Source organism: Panthera leo, chromosome A1 (assembly GCF_018350215.1).
Source record: "Panthera leo isolate Ple1 chromosome A1, P.leo_Ple1_pat1.1, whole genome shotgun sequence".
In the NCBI taxonomy this organism is placed as follows: domain Eukaryota; kingdom Metazoa; phylum Chordata; class Mammalia; order Carnivora; family Felidae; genus Panthera; species Panthera leo.
In genome coordinates, this window is record NC_056679.1 from 36,573,806 (window position 1) to 36,585,822 (window position 12,017).

Consider the following 12,017-nt stretch of genomic DNA (forward strand, 5'->3'; position numbering starts at 1 on the left):
ATGGTAGTTCACTATTTAAATTGGTCTAGCTTTATATTTTAATATTTGGTTAGATTAATCTCTTTCAAGTTCCTGATCAACTTTAGAGCTAAAATGTCAACACAGCTTCGGACATCATCAAGAACAATATTAGTAAACAAATCTTTCTATTAGCACTCTTTAAAAATGCAGACTACAGTAAGTGTAGTGACATTTGAATTGCCCTTGAAGGATGTGTTAGAACAAGAAAAGCCCTAGAACAGGTAGCCCAAGTAGTTGCAGCTTAGATAATGTAGACATAGATTTACTCAGTAAGTCCCCAAAGATTTGAATAAGAAATAGTCATTGATACCTCAGCGATTTTAGGAGAATTAAGCAGGACTTTTCATATTTGGTGTAAAAATAATATTGTTCTTTCAAACAATGGTCATGTAACTATATAGTTTACATGAAGATTGAGTTGTGGTAATTAAAATTTGGGGGTTAAGTTTTTATTTTGGTTATTTTATGATTATCTTCCATTATATTTGGAGAATTTAATTCTAACAGTTGGAATTTATGTAAAATTGATTAGAGTGTTCAATTTTTCCTTTCACAAAATATGAGAATTTTGAATTATAAGATATTATGTAATTAAAGAGCACAATTAATAGTTTGGAATTTTTACACTTTTAAGAAATATCTGCTCATATAAAAAAGACATTTCAGAGTTTTTACAATGATTGACAAGATTCTTATTTATTAATATCCTTTTCATTTATATCACTTGAAAGTTATGTTTCAATCATTTGCTTGTGACTGAGAAAGTAATTTTCCTAAACATATAATATCCCTGTAAATTAAATGTCTTACCCTTATTGCCATTTGAATTATGATAGTAATTTCTAGTAACCAGTAAGTGAGTGTGTTTTTTTATTTCTTACCATTTATCCATGCAAATAATTAACCTGCTAGCCTCAATTATATACTTTTCTTTAATTAAAAGATTGGAAAAAGTGAATTGTCTTTTGCTTTCCTGGCCACAACCCAATATGATTTCACTAATCTATACAGACTAGTGAACATAAGAAGAATTCTGGCAATCATTTTATTTAAATTAATGTTTGCAGAAGTGATTTCCAAAGTTGGAGGAAGAGGGGAGAGGAGATGATGACAAATTCTCCAAACACATGACAGAAAGAAAATACAATTAATGAGAGAATGAAGTACTTCAGAGAAGGTGAGAATGTTGGAAAATGTGTACATTTACATTAACTGGGGAGGGTCTAATGAATATAGAAACACCGAAATAATGTGCCCATCCTAGGGAGATTAAGTTTATTGTGTTACTGATCCCAAGAAATGACATTGTATCCAAATATAATGGCTAGATAAAATTAAAAAAAAATGTTAGTGTAATGAAACCTACATAGACACTGTGACTCCCTAAACCCATACGTGAATTGAGAACGGGACCAAGAAAGATGCCTTGTTCATGATTTTAAATCAGGCCTTTGAAAGTGACTAAAATGATTATTTCAGAATATTAAACATTTGTGAATCAAGAAAATAGCCTTGTTTTTATCCTCATCAAGCCAGAGAGGGCACAGTTTGAAAGTAGGGGTATAAATAAAGGAACATACACTGTCCTGCATAATGAAATGAAATGAAATGAAATGAAATGAAATGAAATGAAATGAAATGAAATGAAATAGAATAAAATAAAAACTACAACGAGACTGGCAGCCATATAAATCATCAGACAATTAAAAACATACTTCTCTTTTTCCTTACGGATCTGGATTGTACTGTCTCTGAGGAATAATCATTTTTACTTTGGGGATTGGTGTGTGTTTGTGTGTGTGTGTGTGTGTGTGTGTACGCACGCGCGTGCGTGTGCATGTGGGTGGTTTTTGCTAGGTATGAAGATTAATACGTTACCTGCTTTTAACAACTGGAAAAACAAGTACACTTACCTGAGACCACACTGGTGAAGAGATGTCAGGTGGGCTGGACTGACATTCACGTTCTGACTGCTCTGTAGAACCTGGTCGCCAAAGCCACCTTGGCTCTTCTTTTGCTGACCCCATAACAGTTCTTTGTGGACGTGGGAGATGAAATGTTGCAGTGAAATCAATAACTGTATTTTGTGGGGAAGTTTCCTCAAAGAGGACAGAGATTAAAAGATGGAAAGACTGTTCTGTATGGAATTGGTAGAGTATTTATGGGGATAGCATTGAAGATAGGGGAGCACATTTAGAAACTGGGAATATTCACGAGGGGTGAATGTTTTATAAAGATTTTTACTTCCTAAATGCTGTTCCCTTTGACTACAAGAAAAGTAATGTTTGCTAGAGAATTTAACTTTTTCTCTTTTAGTATTTCCTACATCTATTTCCAATTCTTCAACTACAATCTGATATGCACTTAAAAACTTATGTGTATGTTGTAAAGAATAAAGTGACAGAAGTGGAGGGAAATATGTACGACCTACCTCATTCATTCCTGTCTAACGTTTATTATACCAATAGAACCTCTCAAAAAGAGTGGTGATCTATTGAAGAGAATGTATATTTAAAAAAAAAAAATTAGGTAGAGGCCTACGGTAGTGCTGAGGATGATGGAGAGAAGTGGATATATTGATGAAGCGGCTTTTGGGTCATCTTCTGGAAGGTGTTCTAGGAGGGGGATGGGAAAGAGATTGATGGGGTTTCACAGTTAAATAAATATTAATGAAAATTTTCCTCAGCTCTTATCTCGGTTCTTTCCAGTGGTACTTGACTTGGATAGAAATGGTTCTAGTTATATGAAGCAAATGTAAATCTATTTTATTCTAAAGGAATCACTTCTAATGATAATTTCTTTTCTAAAATATTCTTTCTACCCTAGACATACTTTGGAATGAGTCCTTAATGATTAAAGTCTTTAGAATGTAATCTTTATGAAGGTTTTAATTATGGCTTTTATTTGGAGCATCTTTTCTAAAAACAGGAAGAATTAAAACTTCACAGGCTAATTTCTGTTATCTACGATTCATGTTATTTAATTTTGCCCTCGGTGTTATTACAAGGTGTTTCCTTGGTCTCTTGCCTGATATCAGTGTACAATTTATTTTGTTGTTAAAAAACACATTTGGGATGTTTATTTTCTAAGTTGGTTCCCTTATATCCATTGTTAGGACCTTACATAACTTTGCCCTAGAGGATTTTGATTTAGCTACATAACAAAAGTCTTTCTGTTTTTGTATTGTTTTATCCTGTGGCCTTGTGTCCACTTTGTAATGTGTGTATGTTCTATTCCCTGTAGTAGTAATTCCACATATGGGGATTATACACCTTTAGCTGTGAATGCAGATTTTGTACCCAGTCCCTCTTTGGGGAGAGAGTTTAGCTGTAAGTTTTATCATCTCATCAAAAATGCCCCAGACCTAAAAAAGATTAAGAAGCCTTGCAAGAGAAAGCCATCTAGAGTTTTTGCAGTATTCAATGATCCTTGTAAATAGGGATAGGCCAAAATGGTTGAACACAGAAATCCATATGTCAGGGATATCCATTGTGATGGCGAGGGTTGGGGCTGGTGGGGGCAAGAGGAAGAAGATGGGTGCGAGGATAGGTCAAGTCTGACATTACTTTCTTTTGTGCTTTTTTTTTTTTTTTTTAAAGTACAGTTACTCAGTGTTCATTGACAGTGATATGTGAAACACTTCATTTTGTTGCTAGAATTTGAGATATAATTACAAAGATTTATTTCTAAGACAAGAAATGTTGATATTTCTATGCAGTTCCTGAACTTATAATGACATCTGTTTGTTCATTTTTCTTAGCCTTCTGCATTCCTGTTGTGTCTTTGATAATTGGCAGAATTGGTGTAACCCACTATGTACATATAAATAGATTTAAGTGTATTTTTGATCAAAACCTTGAGTTTTCTTTGTGTTTCTTTTTTAAATTTTAAGAGAAACTTGCAAGTAGTCTTTGATGATTCTATCTTACCCAACTGCCATCTTTACTCTCCTGTATATTGCAAGTATCCCTTGAATCCACTTTTTATTCTTCAAGTTCATCTTTGTTGTTGCCTGAGTTTAGGTTGGATTATTCAGTGGCTCCCCAACTGATCTTCCTGCTTATGGCCTAAATTCCATGAATTCACCTGTCATATATCTGCAGAAATGAACCTTCTAAAATGCATACCTGATCTTGCAGCTTCCCAGCTTAAAACCCTTCAATGGACTTTTACAACTTCTGTGATCACTTGCAAACTACTTGGCTTAAGCACACAGGAAGCTCCACATAAAATAGATTCTATAACTCTCTATCTTCAACGTTTACTGCCTTGCACATGAGTCATAGGATCTACATATAGCATCTGGCATGGGTTGCAATATGTTATTGCTTTGTAGAAAACAAAACAAAACAAAACAAAACAAAACAAAACAAAACAAAACACCCAACAATTACCACTTCATCTTAATCAATCAGTAGCCAGCATTTAGTGAGCACATACTCAGAACCTGGCATCAAGTTTTGCATTTATGTATATTATCTCATGTAATCACAAAACAGATCCACATAGTAAAAGTGCTATTTTTAGACTCATTTTTACTGAGGGATAACAAAACTTGATGATGGATACACTTAGAATAAATGCAAGTAAGTTCAAACCCAGAGGTCTCTGACTCTTCTCATATATTACTTTCTGTACCTAAAATATTCTTCCTCTCCTACATAGTAATCCTTCCTTCCTTCCTTCCTTCCTTCCTTCCTTCCTTCCTCTTTTTGAGAGAGAGAGAGAGTGCAAGTGAGCAAGGGGCAGAGAGAGAGAGAAGCAGGACTCACCTGTTGCAGTGCTTGAGCTCACATCACAAACCATGAGACCATGACCTGAGCCAAAGCCAGATGCTTAAAGTCTGAGCCACCCAGGTGCCCCAGTAATTCTTTCTTTCAAAATGACCCCAACAGCATCTTCCTTTAGGAATGTTTTCTGACACTCTTCCCACTGTGATATAAATGACTTTTCTCTGTCTTTCTAAGGAGCCCTAGGAATGCCTGTATTATAATATTTTTCATGATGTCCTAATAAGCTTATTAATTTACTTTTACTGTTTGGCCAGTTATGTGCTCTGGAGACTACATTTGTAAATTTGTTAGCAATTTTAAGTAGTTGTGTTATTTTATTCTATTTAATTTATGTTTAATGTTTTATTATTTAATTTTGAGAGAGAGGGATAGAGTGTGAGCAGGGGAGGGGCAAAGAGAGTGGGAAACACAGAATCTGAAACAGGCTCCAGGCTCTGAGCTGTCAACACAGAGCCCAACATGGGGTCAAACCCACAAACCAAGAGATCATAACCTGAACCGAAGTAAGATGCTTAAGACTGAGCCACCCAGGAGCCCCAATTGTTGTATTATTTTAGAGTAGCTTATTTTCAAGTCTAGTCTCCAGACTAGCAGAATTAACCTCACCTGGGAATTTGGAAGTGCAGATCCTTGGATCTCACCCTAGATCTACTGAATCAGAAAATCTGGAGATAGAGGCGAGCAATCTTTGTTTAGATTAGTCTTTCAATAATTTGATTTATGTCAAAATTTGAGAATCACCTATGCACTGGAAATTGATTTCTGTGACCTTAATCCATTTTTTTTACAGCAGTCATATTACCGTCATATAGGGTCTAGTAGAGATATTCATAATAAATCCCAGTAACATCAACAGTGTTGTCATTGTAAATGTGAATAATACATTTTGGCCTAAATAGTCTTGGATAAAAACTCTTTGCATAATATTATTACCAATTATGGATAAAGGATGATAATAGAAAACCTTGTGCACTGTGGCCATTGATACCTGTAAATAGATTAATTGGAGGCATCTTTCTCTGGATCATCTAAATATTATCACTTTCAAGATTACGAGATATCAGGTGATGCAAGCTGCTATGACAGTTTCTGGAATTATTTTACTGGTGTTTTTGTTCCTTCCCTCTATAAGTGATGCTTCTTTTGTGTAGTCTGCAAATTACTTTCTTGACCTTGCAAATAGTACACTGGTGCACTTTTTATAGTAGAAAAGGCCAGCGGTGTTGATAGGAGTGGTATCATCAGCTTTCCCAGCAAGTGTGAGTTTGCTGTCAATCTAGATTGAAGATCAATTATATTTTACAGAGTGGACGTTGATTTTTGAAATATTCTCTCTGGATAAGACCTTTACCTGGATCATTAAAGGTCACATTTGGTTTAGCCAAGGGGCACTGAAAGAATGTCTTACAAGATAACTTTGCTATGATGCCTAGTGTGTGCATGTGCATGTTTGTGTGTGTATGTGTATATGTGTGTGTGTATAAACAACCTCTTTCATGTGAGACATTTTCAAATTTGCAGAATTGAAATACAATAGTCTTAATATATTTGGCTCAGCAGTCTACAGAAAACATTTCTGGTCATTACTTTTTTAACTGCTCCAAGCTAGGTTATGTTTCCCCTATGTTTGCACCCATCCCTCCCCATCCCAACATGCCATGCTTACTTCTGGTACAGTATTTATGAGACTATATTATCCACACTACTTAATTGTTTAGATTTTCAAAAAGATTGTAATCTCTCTGAGGGGAGGAATTATGATTTACCAGTCTTTCTAATCTCTCACCAAGTATACAGTAGCTATTGGATAAGTAGTTGTTGTTGAATATAATGAAGTGAATCTGTGATGTGAACAGCAACGTAATCATCCTCTTTTCAGTTTTGTTTATAAGATTAATAGATTAATTTGATGATAAAGTCTTTCCTTACAATTTGTTCATGATATAAAACAACTTAGTTTTAGATGAGGTAGGGGACTTTACTGGTGTCCATGATCACAATATAAAGGTTTCCTATCATAATTTCATGACAAAATAAAATAATTATAACTGTCAATCTTAGATTTTATACTAGCTTAATAAGATATTAAACTTACTGATGTTCTCTCAGCAATCTGTTGAAGCTTCTAGGTGAAGGCAAATATATTTTGGCACATTTAAGGATAAATCAAGAAATCTTATTTTAGGGAAGAAAGGGTGGTATATTTCTGTTTACATTTTCACTAGTATTTTTCACCCTTCCATTCACCCCAGGCTGGTAAGGCATTCTGGATTGACAATAGGCCACTCACGTGCTCTAATCTAAGAGACCCTGATGCTTCCTTTGAGAGTGTCATAATTTTTTGAAAAGTAGTGATATGAGTAACCAAAATAATAAAAGCCTTCAATTCAGTTAAACTCAACATTTATTAACAGGCTTCTACAATCTAGGCACCATGTTTATGAATCCACATATGATTAAATCCTACTATCTCAAATGATGTAGTTATCATTAAGATACTCAGAGGTACTTAATGGTATCATTATCACCAAGATATACAGAGCTTAATGGGGAAGACAAACATGGCTGCACCAATTTGAGTTGCTTTATTTAAATTATTGTATTGATTCTTCTATCCTATTAATTATGATACAGTATTCCCTCTCTGTTGTATTTTTTTCTCCCTTTCCTGTTTTGCATCTTTCTTCATTGTGTATTGCTTTGTCTTCTTCAAAGGCACTCACACCTACAAGCCCATTTCTTCTTTGTATGAGATGTATAATATTAAATTATGCAGATAATTACACAGTTTCAGATCTGTGTTTTAACCCCCTTGGGAATAAGGAAAATGGATAACCTGGCTGCTGTCCAGATGTTATCACTTAATGGACTGTGTTCTTACCCAGTTCAGGCAGGTTCATGGTTTACTGCTGCCAACCTAGCTATGAATTGCTTTAAAAGTGGTCACAATTGTCGTAGATGTGTTCTTAGTTTTTTCGAGGGAACCACTCAAGAGGTTAAGGTGCTTGTCCTAAAGATAGGTTTATAGGAAAATAAGATTTGTTACTCCAAGGCTGTTTTCACTTCGGTAGAGATGCTCTGTAGGTTTTTTGTAAGCTTATTACCTGTTTGGTTTAAGATCAAGGTCCATGGCACATTATCCATTACAACATTCTGAATCTAGTTCTTTAGAATGAGCAAAGGTAGCCTGGGGAAGGCAAAGAGATTTGGGTCCTTCCTTAGAAGTATGGAATGTTTGATATGTAGGAAAACTTTGAGAGTCTTTTCCTATACCAGTGAATTAAAGATAGTAACCAACTTAAAAAAGAAGATCATAAATAGGAAATGCAAGTTTCTATAGAGGAAAATTTGTACAGATGAAATACTGAGTAGAAAGTAAGAAAAATATGGAATAGAATTTGATGTTTAAAAGAGAAATCTTTATGGTCAAGGTACTTAATGACAAAATGTGTATTTTTCCAGAAGAATGTTAAGAAAATCTTTTTCTTCAATAATGAAACTTTGGAGCTAGGAAGAAATCCAAGGTATTATTTTTTCCAACACTCATATTATATAAAAGTGGAATCTGAGACTGAATCAGCCCTCTGACCAATTGGTGAATTAGGGAATTTGGGGGAGCTCAAAGGGGAAAATTATTTAATCTAACTGCCCATCTGAGGCTTGAATCAATTTTTCACTAAGTATTAGAATTTGAGGTTGGAAAGGTCACTGTGTGGCTTCTTTGCTGTTCTTTGATCTGATATATGAAACCTTTCTATGACATTATTCTTAAGAGATAATAAAATTGCCATTTAACACTTCTTGTTATTTGTGGTAGTTATGTTTTATAAAGTCACCCTGAACACTGAATCAGTGCCCCTAAGGGAAATACAGGGACAGGTTCCTTCCAGCCTCTGGTCACATTTTTGTTAAATGGTCATTGCATAGTTTTCTTTTATGTATGTTTCTGTTTAATAATTTTTTAAACTTATTTATTTATTTTGAGATAGGGAGAGAGCATGAGCCGGAGGAGGGGAAGAGAGAGAGGGAGAGAGAGAATCCAAAGCAGGCTCTGTGCCAGATGCGGGGGTCGAACTCATGAACCATGAGATCATGACCTGAGCCAAAATCAAGAGTTGGATGCTCAACCAACTGAGCCACCCAGGCTCTGCTTGTGTGTTTCTGTTTAAAGATACCTTATTTAATATGTATTGTTGATTCATTAACATTTAACTCATAGCCAAAAGCACTATAACCCAGGAGGGTTATTTAATATGTGTATTTTCTCCATGGGACACATCACAGCCTTCTTGTGCTTAGGAACACTAGAGAGCACTTCGGTACTGTGTTTGGGGAGCCATTTTAACAGCAAAATCACCATCATAAAGCATGAAAATATGAAATATGTGGCATGAAATAGACTGAGAAAAGAATACTTGTTTACAGTAAAAGAGCTGAAACAAAAAGGCCGTAGGTTCCTTGTTCCATTTCAGCTGGGAACGTGTGCGGCAGATGACTTCAGTTTTTCACAGCTCTCTGCGTGAACATGCCAATGAGTGACCATGACTGTGGAATCAGTGCGAGCATTGATTTTGGGGCTACAAATAAATTTTAGCAAGTAGGTGAACTCGCAGATTCGGAACCTGTGAATGATGACGTACACTGCCCACGGTGGGAAATGAATGGAGTTGAGGCCGACTACTCAAGTCCCCTTTTGAATACCCCACCTTCCTATGAAATCTGTCCCTGGGCACTACATAAGTAGGTTTAAAATCTTCATCTCCTGTAAGCCATTCAAAGATTTGAAGAGAGCCACCGCCAATCTTGTTTTCTAAGGTATTTTCACCATTTACTCAACTATATCCCAATCACACTGAGTTTTATAATTTCCTCATGAGTTTGATAGGACCTTAGGAAACTATTAACTCTGGATCGGTCCATTGTCCTGAATCCTCTGCCCTGATCCACCCCAACCCATGGAAGTTCACTCACTGCAGTAACCGTTCAATGAACAATTACCCAATAAACAAAGGAAAAAACCCTCTAATTAAAGAAAATTAGTCATGGGGCGCCTGGGTTACTCAGTTGGTTGAGTGTCCGACTCTCGATTTCGGCTCAGGTCATGATCCCAGGGTCGTGGGATCAAGCCCTGTGTTCAGCTTCACGCTGAGTGTGGAGCCTGCTTAGGATTCTCTCTCTCCCTCCCACACTGCTGCTCTCCTCTGCTCTTGGGCTTTCCCTCTCTCTCTCTGAAATTTAAAAAAAGGAAAAGAAGAAGAAGAAAATTAGCCACTTTTGTCTTTCATTTTATCTTTCAGAGTCAAACCCCACCTGTTTCCTCTGGAAAGCGACATAGTGGAGCCAAGGCCTAGAATCTGGGTCTCTTAAATCCCAGTTATGTGTACTTCCCATCACATTATGCTTCCCGCAAAATAGTTCTGTAAAATAATATTCAGTTTCTAGTTGAAATTTAAGAATATCTTCAAAAGATTAACCCATTATATACATTTATTTGTAAAAGAGGAATCTTACTATAGTCTTGGTACTTGATGACAAATACATATTTTTCCTTTATAGTTTCAGGTTAAAACAACTCCCTTTCATTGGTGTTTTCCTTTGGTATCTCAGAGAGGGCTATAGAGTGGAGGGGATCAAATAGACTAGCCCAGGCTGGAAATGTGGGTCTTTGGATCAGTCTGTCCAGCAGGTATGTTTCATTGGGCCCACAGATTATTGCTATTCACAGAGTATTTAAGTTATTTATTTAAGTTATTATCTTATTCCTACAGTTAAGTTTGTGACTCCTATTTTACCAGCTAAAATAATTGGTATTGTTCATGTCACAGTGCCATAAAATATTTTCTATCTATGCAACATATCATAGTATTAAAAATGTGTAATAGTATAGTATTTGGGAATCTTGTTGCATATTATAGGTTGAGCATAGTATTCTTACTAATATTTAGTTGGAAGGGAAGGTCTAATTAAGTTTATACATCATTAATAAAAGCCACTCTCTTTTGTGCTTCCTATTCTTGGCAGCTTTTGTATTACTCATTGTCAGTTTCTTCTCTGTAGGTGAGCATCTGGAGGCAAGCTTCAACACTTACCACCTCCTCAGGTGAGTTATAGGAGCAATATTGAAATCATTTTGCATTTTCAAAGGCATGCCTTCGAGCCTCTGTGCACAGTGCTCAAGGCATGTTGTTGAGTTTGAGGAGCATACAATCCAAAGTCCAAAAGTCATTGCTACTTTGCTTCTTATTCAGTCTCTTCAAAGCATAGCCTTTGTTTAAACACAGCACAAAGCCTGTAGACAATGGGCAGCAGCTCAGTGAAACAGTGGGTAGAGGAGTAAGATCTGGACCTAAAACAGGAACACTAGGAACAGCAGTAGCAGCACCAGCCACATCTGCAGCAGCAGCAGCAGCAGCAATCTCAGACCCTTATCAGCCCCTTCCCCCTCAACATCAACGAGAGGATGGGACTGCCTTCCTGGCTTCCATGATTGTCTTTATGGGGACTTCAGGAAATTTTTTTGTTTTTAAGAACACACTTGATGTTCATGTCGTCATAATTTTACTTTTACTCAGGTGTTTCAGTGAGGGAGCAAGCATTCCTTGTGATATAATCCATAGCGCTGCCTTCTCTGAGCCAGATACTCACCACTGTGGTTTTGACATGTATGTGTATGGAGCTTGATTATTACAAGTCCAGACTTCTGCTGTGTGAATGAGTTGTAAGGATTAGCTTTGTGGTTGTGCTTTAGAAATATGTGATGGCGCTATTGCAAATAAGTCATGTTGGTTCATGGATATTAGCCTTTTACACAATATGATCATTAAATACATGATTGTGATGTCAAAGCCTCATTTATTTTCTTCTCTGTGTCATATTGGACATCTACCATTTGTTATGGAAGAATTGTGACTCTAACATTTCACCAGATTGGAGCACAGATTATATCTCATCTTTTGTTATTAAAAATTTTTTTGCCCAAGTGAATGATTGCTTTCTCTCTGGGCTCATCTAGTACTATGTGGAAGTTTCTTGCAGCTGTTCTTAAATACAAAATTTAGCACCCATCACAAACATTCTAAACCACACATGAACATGGAGTAATTTTTACATTGTCCTTTGGTCAGAGCCTTTTATTAAACTGAAGTAATCAAACATATCTAATAGCATTGGGTCATTCTAGTAGGGACAGTGGTCACCAGTCAT

At 36.1% G+C, this 12,017-nt stretch overlaps 1 long non-coding RNA gene across 1 annotated transcript in view; it reads left to right on the forward strand.

Annotated features, from left to right (window-relative positions):
- Positions 1 to 1,138: 1,138 nt before the first annotated feature.
- LOC122199146 overlaps positions 1,139 to 12,017 on the forward strand; it is a 47,758-nt gene continuing 36,879 nt past the window's right edge. Inside the window, exons 1-2 of the long non-coding RNA XR_006193378.1 lie at positions 1,139 to 1,198; positions 10,872 to 10,914. This is a non-coding gene — a long non-coding RNA (uncharacterized LOC122199146). The remainder of the gene's footprint in view (positions 1,199 to 10,871; positions 10,915 to 12,017) is intronic.